Source organism: Delphinapterus leucas, chromosome 3 (assembly GCF_059928025.1).
Source record: "Delphinapterus leucas isolate spDelLeu-1000000601 "Yukka" chromosome 3, BTC_Dleu_Yukka2, whole genome shotgun sequence".
Taxonomy (NCBI): Eukaryota; Metazoa; Chordata; class Mammalia; order Artiodactyla; family Monodontidae; genus Delphinapterus; species Delphinapterus leucas.
The window spans coordinates 9,559,165-9,575,399 of NC_143131.1; the positions used below are offsets into that span (position 1 = coordinate 9,559,165).

Here is a 16,235-nt window from a genome sequence, read left to right on the forward strand (position 1 = left end):
GTAGGAGATGGTGGGTGGCGGCTGTGTGGGAGAGAAAGTCCTGAGGAAAGGAAGTCACACCTTTCTGGACCAGAGGCTTGAGGCTTGCCTTGATCCCATCTCTGCTCAAAATAAAATTCTCCTTTCACCTCTCTTTAGAAGGATTTCAAGTCTCAGGGGCAGCTTTCTGCTGTTACTCCTGCAGGTTTGGGTCCGCTTTTCTACATCCTGTTTATGCTCTTGTAAGATCCAAACTTATCCCAGACTCTCCTGTGCAAAGAAGCCAAAATTGCTCTCTTCTTATCTATGAAGCCGACTGACATATACAAGGGTCCTTCTGCAGACTCCCTGCGGGAGCTGCCTCCACTCCCCCCAGAACCTCTCTAGGTGCTCAGAGATGTCCCCATGGAGAGATGGCCACTCACATGAACAGAGTCAGGACAGGAGAACAAGGCCAACCCGGTGGCCAACAGTGACCAGTCAGGAAAATGCCTTTCCTCAGTGATATACACATTATTTTTTGTAAATTGAATGCTTATACTGATAATTCCCTTAATAAACCCATTTTTCACAGCTACCAGGTGAATTGCTAAGTAAAAATTACTCTAAGTTCTGAACTAATAGTGTTCATTTGAACTGGAGTGCTTCCTACGTAGCAATTCTGTAGCGACTGATTAAAACAAAATCCACAGTGTTTTGTCCTTGGGCTTCTGTTCTCTCTATAATCACGGGTTTCAGGCCCCTTCACCCACACAGTGTCCTGAACGTACTTGACCCTCAGCTGATGGCCTGCTCACCCTATGTCCCTTCTCCCCAGTTAACTGCAGAATAAGGAAGTATAAAGCAGCTCCCTTTCACCCTCTAGTTTTCCACGTCACACATAGCTTTAGAAAACATGAACGTGCTCTGGACAACGTGAACATGAAATTATGACGTGCTTTACCCAGTTAAAAACTTAAAAGCATTTTAGATAATTCAGTACCAGAAAATCAATCTGTGCTTAGGGACATTTTATGCTTGACTTTAAAATGTGCATTTTAATCTCAATGTTATGTTTTTTGACTCCGTTCATACTTAGGCCTACAAAAGTGATGCTATTCCATGAGGGTAATGAGCCTAACAATTGAATCCAGCTTTAAAGAAAGGTCTATATGACTCTAGTGAAGAGGACAAAACAGTGATACAGAAAATAAAGTCAAGTGACAGCAGGACACAGACTTGTCCTTGCTTTGGGATTTTGTTTTTCAAACTATATACTCATGTTAAAATAAGACATTCTTGGGCTTCCCTAGTGGCGCAGTGGTTGAGAGTCCACCTGCCAATTCAGGGGACACAGGTTTGTGCCCCGGTCCGGGAAGGTCCCACATGCCGAGGAGCGGCTGGGCCCGTGAGCCATGTCCGCTGGGCCTGCGCGTCCGGAGCCTGTGCTCCACAACGAGAGAGGCCACAACAGTGAGAGGCCCGCATACTGCTAAAAAAAAAATAAATAAATAAGACATTCTTGTCACATCAGGTTTCTCATCCACGTCCCCTCTCTTGGACCAGCAGACAGCTAGCGTCTCAGCACAGTGTTAGTGCAAAATCTGTCTCTCCTCACACATTTCACCAGAGGAACTACCATCTAATTATGGACCATCCCATCAATGCAGCCGTCACCGTGCACATCAGGGAAATTAAACCATAAACAGAACCCCTCATTCGCATGGAAAGCTGATAGCAATGTGGGAAGATGTGATAAGACCCGTTATTATCCTTGGAACAAAACATCTCGCCTTGTTGGCCATTTACATGGTCATGTGCTTCAGATTGCCCTGGGGCAGGGCTATGCATTATTTACTGACAATTTCTCAAGTGATGCTGCCTTTCCAAATATTGTAAAAGAAGCTGTAAACCAGAAGAGTAGCATGAAATTTTGGTTACAGCTGCTTGTCTCAAAGACTCCTAAGGTAAACCACCAAACCGTAGCTTGATGTAATAGCATGGTCTTTACCCACATTCCTTGACAAACTCCTCACCCCCAGCACACTAGGTCTCTCCTAGTTGTATATTCTGGGGGTGGGGGGCGGACGCAGGGGTCTTTCAACAGAAGCTAAAAAGATGCAAATTGATCATAACCACCCTGAGATGAGAAAGACCCAGCTTTCATGATTTCCCTCTGCTGTGAACCTTGGGAGAGGTCAACCTCCCCATCGTCATCTTCTTCTCTTGGCCATGGATGGCAGATGGGAACTCCACTTGGCAGATAAGGCACCTGACAAAGTGTGGACACCAAGTAACAGTTTTGGTTCTATCTGAACCATACAGTAGTAGGAAAAAAATAATCATCATGGCGGAAATCTGAATAACTGAAAGGTTTTAGCCCTCAACCTAGTCCATCTGCCATCAAAGAACAAACTGTCAATAGAAACAGACTCTTCCCCTCGTTCCCCTGCTTCATCTTTCCCACCAGCATCTTTTCCTTTTGTCAGTCCTACAGCCCGCACCACAGGCCCTACAGTGCTCCTTATGGCTACAGCAGACCTTTAAAGAAAGGAAGCAGAGAACTTACAACGACACGAGCTCTCCTCCCTCAAGGACATTCACTTTAGGAACTGTCATTGCTCAGAAGACATCTGCATCCCTGCTGAAATCACCAGAGGGAGACCCCTTCTCCTCGATTTCAATTTGCTTTGACAGACACACAGTGATCGAGGAACTGCAGGCTTCCCAAAGCAAGATGCTGTGCAGGAATTTCAGAGCCGTCCTTGGCTTGTCAGCAGACGTCGCCAGCTCGGGGAGAAAGCTCTGTTGCAACTCAGCCAGGGTGCCAGCCCACGTGCCAGTACATGATCTCACAAGGAGAAAAGCATCCCCGCCCAGATTATTCCAGCCCGGCCCCTGATGGCTCCCACCAGGGCACGGAGGCCAGCACTGTGTTTCAGAAGGAAGTTTCACAGCCCTGTTAAAAGAAGAATCATGGTGGGCTCCCACAAATAAGGCCACATCTTTAACCCAGAGCAAATGAAACTTTCTTTTACCTTCCAGCCACACTCTCCCTAGGCAAAATTTAAAAATAGAAACTAGAGATGCAAAGTAACCATTGTCGCCACTTGCTTGGTAGATGTGCCTAGTTTCCTCACCCAGCTTGTTATTCAAGGTGCTATTTATTACAAAAGCTCTAAAATCATTGATCTCCTCCAGGTCAAAGCAGAAGCACTGATGTCCAGAGATAATGAGGCCACACAAGGACAGGCAGGAAAGTGTCCAAAGAGGTCTAATTCCATCAGGAAGAAGGAATGTCTGAGAGCTGCTTCAAAGGCTGGGAAGTTTTCCACCAGTGACGCTGCAAATACCAAGGACGCGGGGAATGACAGAAAATCCTGCTTCCTTACCAGGAGCTTAAACATCTACTTTGCACCTATGGGATTCAGAGTACAAACGGAGTTGGACAACTCCAAACATTACTTCTTTCAAATGGTAACTGATATTCATGAGAGAAAAAGAAAATACAGTCAATCCTCAGTATTCACGGATTCCACATTTACAGATTCCATATTTGTGAATTCGCCTACTGGCTAAAACTTATTTTTTACCACAAAATGTGCTGCTGGCTGTAAGTGCAAAGGTAAGGGATCAACTACATATTAAATAAGGTGTCTTTATCAGAAATATGCATTAAAATGAGGTTCTTTATTCGTAGGTTGATGAAGATGTTGGGACCAGAAGCTCACAGGAACCTAGCCCCATATGTCCCCTAGGAGCAATGATTCAGCACTAGCTAATTCAGGGTTCATGATGAACTTACAGGGCATGAGTACTATGAGTCCTCTGTAAGGACAGACTGGAAATAGTGAAGGTCATGAACAACAGACAGAATACCATAACCATGTCCCAGCTCTACATGGGAATGTCAGACGCTGGCTGACGTAAGATGATGTGAAGGTGGGCGGCAGGATTGCATGAGTGGAGTGTATGTCACACAGAGGAGGGGCCACCTCGATGAGTGGAGATGAGGGGTCAGGCAATGGAAACTCCAAAGACACAAGCTACCTGACTGTTCCTGAGGAGAAAACGATTGGCCCTCTGCCTTCTCAGGAGTCCAGAACTCATCACGCTAGGAGCGAACTGTGGGAGCCCCTGATGCCTGGCTGTCTGGCACTAACCTTTCTAGAGTGACAGTTAGACCCCTCAGAAACAGACATCAGGATGATTCCGGGCATCAGGGATGACAGGCCAGTGGCCAAGGCCACTTGCTTGCCGACTGGGGGCTCTGGCTTTGGCTGGCAGGACTCGTTAGAGCCCTCATCGTATGATGCGAACCTGATCCTTGGGTTCCACAGTGGATGTTGATCCTTGCTCCCTCGACTTAAAGGATGATGACAGTCTAAAGAGTTGATTGTGTCTCATTACACTTGAGATAATAGATGCCTGACAACCGAGGCTATTAACTTGAAGTTCCAAACACATCACACTGGCCCTCTGGCATATTCCCATCGGTCACATGTCAAATAGGAAAGTGTTTTCTTGCTACACACCCTGTAAAGGAGAAAACGTTAAACTGGTACAGACCGGCGAGTACTGCTTTTTTTTCCTAGTCCATGAAAGTCTTAATTCAATTGAGTCACCACACTACAAAGTACACTGAGACCTTTAACATTAAAAAACAAAATAGGCAAAGCAATCCATAAAGGCCATAAAATAAAAAGGCCCAAAGCCTTGACTTTCTTGTTTCCTTATGGTTTTACAGGCTTTTTCCTCTAGAAAATTCTCCCCTTTATTACAATATTAAGAATTATAATTAATACCTTTTGGAATGGAACTGACTTCCTTGTAAACTAGATTCCTCCTTTTATAATGAAGAAAAGGAAAGAAAACTGAGCACCTTCCCCCCCACCTCCACCTATACACAGGGTGTTGTCCAAAGAAAGAGAGTGAAAAGAACAGAAATGGCTCACATGTGCCCTCAGACTAAGAAAATATACTGAAAAAGCAATGCACAAACAATTTCTGAAGTTCAGAAAGAGTACTTTCAACCACGATCACAAGAATATAAGCCGGTAGGCTCCACAAACACATTCACAGAGAAAATCAGAATCATCTATAAATGATAAATCAAACCCAAGAATGATAGATATGAGTCAAGTACCTGCATTTTTATTTCACCAGCATCAGACAGGGCTGTATCTTGCCTACACCTGAAGCTATGATTATTGCAGACTAACCACACCTCTCAAGGAGTTCCCTGGTTAGTTAGCAGGCCAGGGGCTTAGCTCTCGAGACCAGGAGGTAATGTGCCTACATGAACAGACCAGGACAGGAAACGGGTTTCAGACTGGGATCGAGCAACCCTGTAATAAGAAATCGTGAGAACTTTGTTTTTAACGACTATTCCATCTGGCTTTTCAGCCAAAGCTGGCTCTAAAAAGTCCCTGCTCTCTCCGAATACTAGATGCTAAAAATAAGGACATGTGTATACGTTAACTGAGAGTTTTGGAGAGATCTAGTGGCAGCATGAAAGGACGGCTTAAGCACCACTAAAATTTTGAGCTGAAAAGCAGAGAAACGGTTGGAATTTGACTAAAACTTCCAGAAGACCCTTCCAGGAAGTGTGAGTCAGCAGGGTACACGTTATCTGGAGAGCCTCAGAGGCACAAAGCACGGAGAGAAGAACGTGCTCAAAAAGAGTTTGAGGATGACCAGAGAAGGTGCTTAGAAAGAATCAAGTCTCCATCTGCCAATTACAGCAGAAGTCAGCTCTTTGTTTCCAAGAAGCCCGCAGTTACGGGACTTAGATTGGGGCATAAATTCTAATTAAAGTAAATCCTTCTAGGTTCCCTGCAGAATTTCTACTCACCAGCTTCATCTTTCAGCGGGGTTTGAATTCCTTGTAACCGAGCTCAACAAAGAGCTGCTCTGTCCCCAGCTGGGCCAGGGAGAGACATACGTGTCATGGTCACACTGTGCCTTCCTGGGCAGTTTAATCTCTCTTCTACAACCCACTGCAAACAATTGCTGCTATAAAGACAAGTGTCAGGAATCTGAGTGCAGGTGAGAATCAGGATTTGCCTGGGGAAGAAGAGGGGGTAATTGAAAGCAGAGAACAAAACATCACAAAAGGAGAAAATGAAAAACCCTGACTTTCAAGGGAACTCAAGGAGAACACAGAGAGGGGAGAAGAAAAGAGGACCATTTCTGGTGAGTGGGCAGAGCCCCATTAGGGGCACCTGTGACTTTGGGTGCTAACAGAAAGCAGATGTGTCCGTGGCCTTGGCCTCCTGTCCCTTCAACCCAGTCCTAACGCTCCAAACAGTACCCCAAACCACAAAAGGGCTGGAGGAGACAAGGGAGGACTAAGTGGGTCCAGCTGCAATAACAAAACAGAAGGGTCCAACCGCGAAAGCTTTTAAAAATAAACAGTGTGATTCCAAGCGAGGGGGAAACCCAGCTCTGGGGAACTTCAAGCAGCCCTGGACCTCACCAGACCTCATTTTAAAAACCATTTAGAACTGCCTTTCAATGAGGTGTTTAAATGACCACAGAGGGGCCTGCCTCACCAAAAGGGAATGGGATCAAACAGGGAAATCCTCAGAAGAACTGTACTCAGACTGCTCTACAAAGAGACTCAGCTGGCCTTTCCTCTCCCCATGGAAACTTCCTTAGTCTTGAACAGGCCTCAAAGCCCCCAGGGCTTAATACTGTTACCCCCTAAATTTTCTGAATCAATCCTAACAAATCAGCCCAACCATGTACCTATTTCATAGCTTTTGGGAAATAATTGGTCTCCCTGTTTCTGCTAAAAACCTGCTGCTTCTAAGTTCAACTCCTGAAAGTATATGGCCCAGAACTTTCCAAGTTACTTTAAAAAGTAACAGAACATGTCACCCACCCATAATGGCTGTGCCTGAATGAATCCACAACTCCTTCTTCTCTAAGAAAAGTTGGAAAAAGTCTCCCCAGAACACTAGAAATGGCACCATGACCCAAGTTAAAAATCCTGTTACTACTTTCTACCTGGGTAGCATGGACACGGTTTTTTGTGGTTTTTTATTTTGTTTTATTACCTTTCCTAAGTTGTTTCCTAAAAGCAGGGAGATAACAGCAATCAGGTTAAAAGAAAGTTATGAGCTTCCAAAACTATGCATGCCAAGATCCTAGCTCAAAGTTGGTACTCAATAATTCTATAACAAATGGAATTGTTCCTTAAACCAAAAAAGGGACGGCCTAGAGGGCCAGGGTTAACTTATTCTATGAGCCTGTGTCCACAGATTTACCTTGGTGGGTCTCATTGTTTAATCTATAAAATGAAGTTGGTATGTTTAGATAATTTTATTTAATGCCAGTTTCAGGTCTAGAAAATCTAGTTGTCTGGGAATTTGGTTTCTTCCTCTGTATTGTGCAACTGCAAAGACTCATTCTATGCCTATCATGACATTTTTTTTCTCCTAGCAACTTTTCCAGAATAAAAAAGCAAAAACTAAGAAACATCAATTTGATGCCCTCTAATATATAAGGACCATGTTCTGAAAGGGTCACAGGACAAGTTTTTGATATGAAGTACAAAAGGAAAAGGAAACTTATTCTCTAAAAATCAGCGCCTCTCCTTTCATATGAGAATGGGGCAGAGCAGTTATGCCTTACCATGTGGAAAGGTCCAGAGAGCTGATGACAAATGGGTCCCATTTTTTTCCCTAGTGATAATAGTTTTGTTCTAAATCTTCAAGTGGGCTACCTTCTAAAAACTGATCAGGCCAGTCTTTTGTTCTTTCTCAACGATTCAGGATAACGTAGAAAGTATAAACCTGAGGTAACTGCCTGAAACTAAGAGGACCATTTGGCAATGAGGCACTTTCCTCAGATGTTCAGCTACTCCACTGAGTAAGCACATCAGTAATAAAGCAGGTAATGAAATATGGACGCAGGCACCCATCCACGTGCGGTCCAGCATGTAGGTTCAGGCAGCTAATGGTCAGATCACGCATCAAACCATAGAAGGGGGCTGCAAACTGTTCTGGGGCTGCATGATGAGTCCATTAGCTGAAGCTCCGGGATGGACCAGGGAAAGTGTCCGCAAACGGCTGGTTGTCCATATGTAAAAGTCAAATTTTCTATGAAATATATTACAAGAAGTTTTGGATTGCCATGGATGGCAGTGCCAACTCCATGGAACATGTCTGAGCATCACTACTTGGGGGACCCAATGACAGCTAACAGGCAGGTGTAAGAAGCCGAGAGGCTCAGCCAGGGAGTCCCAAAGGGGTACACATTTTATAATCAAATCTGCATCAACAGTGACATTCTTTAAAACCATCACATGCTACTATCAGCTTCAGTCAGGAGAAGGTAAGCTATGTTGGATGAAAACCGATTCAGGTAGTCTTAGAAGACTAAGCTCTTGATTTCATCCATTTTTCACAAGATAAAATATGGACCAGGAAGATTTTTAATCAATGCTGGTGGCAATAATTAAATACAGTGCATTTTATATATTATAAGGTTAATACCTAATATCTAATTTTTTAATTTCCCATAATTACATTGTTTTCTTTAAAAACTGGAAATGTCCTCCAGGAAGCTATTGATGGATCATGTTTCAGGAAGACTCTAAGACAGCTCCCAGGATACCTGCCTTGCAAGATCCCCCTACTTGAAGGTAGGTGGGACCTGTGACTTGCTTCTACCAACAGAACACAGCAAAGGTGACAAGCTATGAATGATTACATGACTCTGTTATATTAGAGTGCAGCACCTGCCTTGCTGGAGTCTCCTTCTCCCTAGCTGGCTTTGAGGAAGCAAACAGCCAAGCTGGAGAAGTTCACGCGACGAGGAGCTGTGGGCAGCCTCTAGTTGCTGAAGGAAGCCCCTGGCAAGAAGTGAAGCCCTCAGTCCTACAACCACTAGGAAATGAACCAAAAAGTAGATCCTTCCCTGTCAAGCCTTCAGATGAAACCTCAACCCCAGTCAACTGCCTTTGATTGCAGCATTGCTGAGAAGCCAGAGAAGCTGTATCCAGACTCCAGACCCACAGAAACAGTAAGATAATAGATGTGTTCTTTTAAGCCACTAAGTTTGTTGCATTATTTTAATATATTAATAAGATAACTGATACAGCCCATTAGAATGATACAAGCAAGTTTATTTAAAATAAGCATATATAGGATACTATTCCATTGAACTGGTCTATCATAAACTATAAATATATATTTCTTAAGTGACTGATTTTAATAAGATTATTTTTAACTACAGCACAAAATCAAGCATTGTATCAATAAATGGCTGATCCTCATTTTCCACTCACTACTCCACAGCGGTTCTAAAGATAGCAAGGCCTTAACCTAGTAAGAGAAATAAAGTTGCATATGATCAAAACAGCAACATTTGATCATTAGTTACTAACCATGGATAGTTCACTTTTAAATTGACCTGTGATTACTATAAAATGTCACATCTATGGGCTTCCCTGGTGGTGCAGTGGTTGAGAATCTACCTGCTAATGCAGGGGACACGGGTTTGAGCCCTGGTCTGGGAGGACCCCACATGCTGCGGAGCAACTAGGCCCATGAGCCACAACTACTGAGCCTGCGCGTCTGGAGCCTGTGCTCCGCAACAAGAGAGGCCGCGATAGTGAGAAGCCCGCGCACCGCGATGAAGGGTGGCCCCCACTTGCCACAACTAGAGAAAGCCCTCACACAGAAACGAAGACCCAACACAGCAAAAATAAATAAATAAATTACTAAAACTCCTACCCCCAACATCTTCTTAAAATAAAATAAAATAAAATAAAATAACACATCTATTATTGTCAAAGTTTATTTTCAAACTTCTGATAGTTTGTATAAAGCATTCCTGAGAACGCACACTAGGAGATTTTGATTTTGATGTTAACAATAGTATAAATGAAGGATCTGGTTGTCTGAACAGGCATGAGAAAGGTATTGCTAAATTGTTTTATGTTTGGGAGGTATATTTAGACTGCAGGATGTGTTGAAATAAACAGTCAGAATAGAAAACTAAAAACAGAATTACCATATGATCCATCAATTCCACTCCTGGGCATATATCCAGACAAAACTATAATTCAAAAAGATACATGCACCCCACTGTTCATAGCAGCACTATTCACAACAGCCAAGACATGGAAACAACCTAAATGTCCATCTACAGATGAATGGATAAAGAAGATGTGGTATATATATGCAATGGAAGAGTACTCAGCCATAAAAATGAAGGGAATAATGCCATTTGCAGCAACACGGATGCAACTAGAGATCATCATACTAAGTGAAATAAGTCAGAAAGAGAAAGACAAATACCAAATAATATCACTTATATGTGGAATCTAAAATATGACACAAATGAACCTATCTTTGAAACAGAAACAGAATCACACACATAGAGAACAGACTGGTGGTTGCCAAGGGGGAGGGGTTTGGGGGAGGGATGGAGTGGGAGGCTGGGGTTAGCAGATGTAAGCTTTTATATATAGAATGGATAAACAACAAGGTCCTACTGTATAGCAGAGAACTATATTCAAAATCCTATGATAAACCATAATGGAAAAGAATATTTTTAAAATGTATGTATAAATATAAATAAATATATATATATATATGTATAACTGAATCATTTTGCTGTACAGCAGCAATTAACACAACATTGTGAATCAACTATACTTCAATAAAAAATAAATAAAATTAAAAAATAAAAAGATTTGTTTCTTATAGTTATGGAAGCTAGCAGTCTAAAATCAAAGTGTCAGCTGATTCAGTTCCCTGGTGAGGGCTCTCTTTTCGACTTGCAGACAGACGGCCACCTTCTTGCTCAGATGGCACAGAGAAAGAAGCAAACTCTCTGGTGCCTCTTCTCACAAGGGTGCTAATCCCCTCATGAGTGTCCCACCCTTGTGACTTCATCTAATCCTAATTACCTCCCAAAGACCCCATCTGCAAATGCTACCACATTGGGAATAAGGGCATCAATATACAATTTTTGGAGGGACACAGTTGCGTCCATAGCAATAAGCATGAAAGTATTTTTTAAAGCATGTTTATGAGTTAATTTAAACTCATGATTGGATGTCTAAATACATGATTTCTGTCTGTATTCTTTTAAAGAGTCTAAAAATGCATGTAATAAAATATAGTATCCTAGATTTCCAAGTAGGAAAATTTTGCTGCTTACTCAAAGCTAAATGTTTTCAATCACATCTTCATTTGGGGAGGAAAAGGGGGGAATGTTTTCCTCATCTTGACATGTTTATCAATTCGAAACAGAACCAAATGTTCCATGTTTACATTTTCTAGCTCCCAGAAATTATGGAATTCCTTAGTTCATAGAATTCATTCTTCTCTTGTCATTGAAAGTGTACAATACAATCAAATGAAAATAAATACTGTATTAAAGCCATGTATTCCTCTACTTATAATAAACTGATAAGACTTTGTCATTATGTTTTGAAAAATTTTAGATTATCTGTTGCCTTAAGACTTAAATTTGGTTATCTATCATCTATTTTGCTATTCTTATGGAGAGTAAGCTTCCAATTATTCCCTCTGTTTGCTGTCTTAGACATCCCTAAGCCTTGCTGAACAAGTAGCACAAGGCTTCTCTTTGGAACTAACCCCAAAGATGGCTAAGTAAACCAAAGGCGTACAGTCTACTGTAATTTACATCATTTGTGGAAATGCTTATTTTCTTAGTCACAGGCTTTGCCGTGCATTAAGCATAGAGATTTCCTAGCACAGAAATGATATTTAAAAGCTCTAGGGCAGAAGACCTAAATAGATATTTCTCCAAAGAAGATTTACAGACAGGCACATGAAAAGATGCTCAACATCACTAATGACTAGAGAAATGCAAACCAAAACTACAATGTATCACCTCACACCAGTCAGAATGGCCATCATCAAAACGTCTACAAATAACAAATCCTGGAGAGGGTGTGGAGAAAAGGGAACCCTCTTACACTGTTGGTGGGACTCTAAGTTGGTACAACCACTATGGAGAACAGTATGGAGGTTCCTTAAAAAACTAAAAATAGAGTTACTATATGAGCCAGCAATCCCACTCCTGGGTATATATCCAGAAAAGATGAAAACTCTAATTCGAAAAGATACATGCACCACAGTATTCACAGCAGCACTATTTACAATAGCCAAGACATGGAAGCAACCTAAGTGTCCATCAAAAGATGAATGGATAAAGAAGATGTGGCACATACATACAATGGAATATTACTTACTCAGCCTTTAAAAAGAATGAAATAATGTCATTTGCAGCAACATGGATGGACCTAGAGATGATCACATTAAGTGAAGTAAGTCAAAGACAAATATCATAGGCTATCACTTATTTGTGAAATCCTAAAAAATGATATGAATGAACTTATGTACAAAACAGAAATAGATTCACAGACATAGAAAACACACTTATGGTTACCAAAGGGGAAGGGGGGGAGGGAGGGGTAAATGAGGAGCTTGGGATTAACAGATACACATGACCATGTATAAAATAGATAATCAGCAAAGACCTATTGTTTAGCACAGGAAACTATACTCAGTATCTTGTAATAACCTATAATGGAAAAGAATCTGAAAAAGAATAGATATATATAACTAAATATATACATAACTAAGATATATATATATATCACTTTATTGTACACCAGAAACTAACACAACACTCTAAATCAACTCTACCTCAATAAAAAAAATTTTAATTTAAAAAACACAAATGTCTTTATCTTTTTTTCCCTGTATATTTCCCCTTTGTCTTTTATTCCCCTTATATATTTCCATTGTTATGATGGTTGCATTGCTACATACAATCTTGGCCTAAAGACTGGAGACCGCTATGACCAACCTTGACCTCCACTCTAGTGCTAGGAGCATCTGTATCCCAAACCTGAACTAAATGTACGGCAAGTCTTCCAAAAAGGAAGGATGCACCAAGCTCTCAAAAAGACTCATATTGTGGGGAACACTCAATTTATTTAAAACAAGAAAGTCTTATTTGGGAAAGACACGACCTGAAAAAACACAAAGGATTCTCAAGTGCAAAGTAAGGCTTCCGACACAACCAGCGCTAGGTAAAAGTTCACTGAAACAAACAAAAAGAGAAGGGAGATTTGGTGATAAACTGCATTTGAAAGAGTTGCTTTAGATCCAGAAAGAAACAAAGCTACACATAAACGGAAGGTATCACCTAAACAGGAGAAGTTGCCAATAGCCTCTGGGAACGACAAGAGATCTGGACAATATTAATAATTAAGCATGGTTTTCCTAGCAAATTAGTTTGCTTTTTTTCTTAAACTTAGTCAGTAGCAATCATTCTATAAAGAAAACATCCTTTCTCCTGGGTATGAAGTAAACACAGCAGAGCTGTGACAAAAATAAAGCAGCCAGAATTTAAAGCATACAAAAATCTGGGGCTAAAAATGGATACTCTCATTTTGCCTGCGAAATTATAGGTTTGGCGGGTGCTCCAGGCCACCAAGGTCTCCTCTGCCAATGCGACCTTCCTCTGTCCCCAAGGAGCTAGCTCTCCTCCAGCAGAGCCTTGCAATAGGAAATAACAAGGTATGTTTAATATACACATAGTAGGCGCTGAAACCACCGAAGTCATTCCAAGCCAACAGATGCATCAATCAAACCCAGACTGGAACACACTGCCTACACAGCAGTGCCCCTCACCCCCGAAAGCGTTTTCACGGTCTATATTTTGTGGCTTTGGGGAAATGTTATCTATGTTGTTGTTACTGGTTGGTAAGCTACACTCTAAAGGCAAATCCTGTGGAGTCTTAAAATCAGTGATGCTATATAGCAGGTTTCCTCCACAGTGGAAGCACTGACATTTGGGGTCGGCTAATTCTCTGTTGTAGGGACCAACCCGTGCATTTAGGGAGACTGGCAGCATCCCTGGCCTCTACTCTCTAGAGGCCAGCAGCACCCAGTACTGCCCCCTGGGCTATGAAAACAGAACCATCTTTAGACATTGCCAGATGTCCCCCGGGGAGCAAAATTGCCACTGGTTGAGAGTCACAGGGCTAGAAGCATAGGATGGTATAACTTTCAAATGCAGGCATTGAAAAGGATGGGGTAAATCTATTTGCTGCCCTAGAACTATCTTTGAGACAAAGAGTTACATGAAAACAAGCAGGAGTCAGAACAATATCTAAGTTCCCATTTCTTACAAAGAGTCTGTGTGGTATGTTTCCATCTGCTTAGAAAACTTCTGGAGAAAAACCTGAGACTTAATCCTGCTTGTCTCTGGGGAGGGGGATCTTCGTTTACATTTTTCTACCATTTAAATTGTTTGCTATACTCCTTTTCATCATTTAAGAAATAATTTTAATAACCTTCCATATCTTTAAAATTGTAGCATTCAATATATTTTCCAAAAAACTAGGAGTTTTTTGTTTGTTTTATCTTTTAGTACAATTGCAGTTTATTTATTTTATTGAAGTATTGTTGATTCACAACATTCATTAGTTTCGGTTATGCATACATATATATATGTATGCAGTGATTCAGTTATACATACAAATATATATTCATATATATATATGAAAATATATACCTATTCTTTTTCAGATTCTTTTCCCTTTAGGTTATTACAAAATATTGACTATAGTTCCCTGTGATATACAGTAGGTCCTTTATGGTTATCTATTTTATATATAGTAATGTGTGTATGTTAATCCCAAACTCCTAAATTATCTCTCCCCCTCCCCTTTCCCCTTTGGTAACCATAAGTTTGTTTTCTATGTCTGTGGGCTACTTCTGCTTTGTATCAAGTTGCAGTTTAACTGGGGCTTGAACCTCGGAGCCTCAGCTGGGGAAGCTGGCTCCAGGGGCATGATGCCACCAATGCCAGCCTCTCTCGGCACCGGCACTGAAGACTGCTGACCATCACCGCCTACTCTGAGTGGAAACGGGGAGAAAATGTGTGAAAGTGACACAAGTGCCCATAAATGATTGCTCGCTGTGAGGTAACCGTAGCCCTAGAACAATATCATGACGACTAATGGACTCGGGCCCCCTTTCAAGCAGATGCGGGCGGCCAGTCCCATCTGCTGGTCTGCAACCACCCGTAGCTGGAGGTTTGCTGCACCATGCCTCCATGGAGTAGTGTGGGGAGAGGGGCATGTCCAGGTTCCACAGGTCTCCTAGCATCACCCAAAACCTTTCGTTGCATCGTCAGTTTCAGGAGTCCCAGTTCCATCATCCAGGACGCACATGAAGGCTGGATGACACGCAGTCGTTCAGTGCCGGGTTCTGGCTGTCCATCAGAATGAGTAAGGAAGCATCAGAATGCAGGGTGCCAGGCCCGTCCCAGACTCACTGCATCAGAATCTCTACTTGTGGGGCCTCAGAGTCTCACTCTTAACAGGTTACCAGGTGATTCCTAGGAAACTGTCTTCTTATTTGTGAATTTCCTTGATTTTCCCATTAAAATCAGAATCTTATGTAAAATACAGTAACTTTTCCAAGAGCTGAAATCTCAGGGTTTCCCCCCCAAAGCCTCCATGGATGATCTTGAAACAGGTGAGAGAAATTTATTCATCAGAGAACAGTTTCAATCACCCACAAGGAGCTAAGTTAATATAATCAGTTTCAGTCCATTGGGCTGACAGCCTGTAGATATTTCTTTTTTTATTTCTTTTTTTTTTTGCCGTACGCGGGCCTCTCACCGCTGTGGCCTCCCCCGCCGTGGAGCACAGGCTCCGGACGCGCAGGCCCAGCAGCCATGGCTCACGGGCCCAGCCGCTCCGCGGCATGTGGGATCCTCCCAGACCGGGGCACGAACCCATGTCCCCTGCATCGGCAGGTGGACTCTCAACCACCAGGGAAGCCCCAGCCTGTAGATATTTAATTACACCATTTTGGGTCCTAGTCACTGCCTGGAGTTCTAGAAGCCTGACGAAGAGCGTGGAAGGCACTAACGTGGAGAAGCAAGAACAAAACTTCCGGGAGAAGTTCCGTGTGGCCCAAGTGTAGACACCTCGGCAGGGAGTTTGGAGATGAGGTTACAAGTTAAAGTGATGCTCAGCTTTGGACCAGGAAGGCCTTAAAGTTCCCCTCGGTTTGACTAAACTTTAGGCACATTTCTTCCTGACCCTGGGCCCCTGACCACCCTTTTCTTAGAACATTTACTTTAGAAAACTTAGAGTCATCAATACTTTCTCTGCCCCTTTGAGATACAAATCTTCTCACTGCCTCGTGCCAGATTTACAACCCAGGATTGTCTGTCTCAAGGACCCAGGGGCCATCCCTTTGAAA

At 42.3% G+C, this 16,235-nt stretch overlaps 1 protein-coding gene across 4 annotated transcripts in view; it reads right to left on the reverse strand.

Moving 5' to 3' along the window:
- SEMA5A (semaphorin 5A) overlaps window positions 1-16,235 on the reverse strand; it is a 476,576-nt gene that overhangs the window by 363,803 nt on the left and 96,538 nt on the right. Inside the window, exon 1 of one of the 4 annotated variants that reach the window (XM_089908671.1) lies at window positions 2,528-4,696. The exons of the other annotated variants lie outside the window; for them this stretch is intronic. The gene's annotated coding sequence lies outside the window, so the exon portion shown is untranslated. Of the gene's footprint in view, window positions 1-2,527; window positions 4,697-16,235 lie in introns of those variants that run through there. 4 annotated transcript variants of the gene reach the window in all.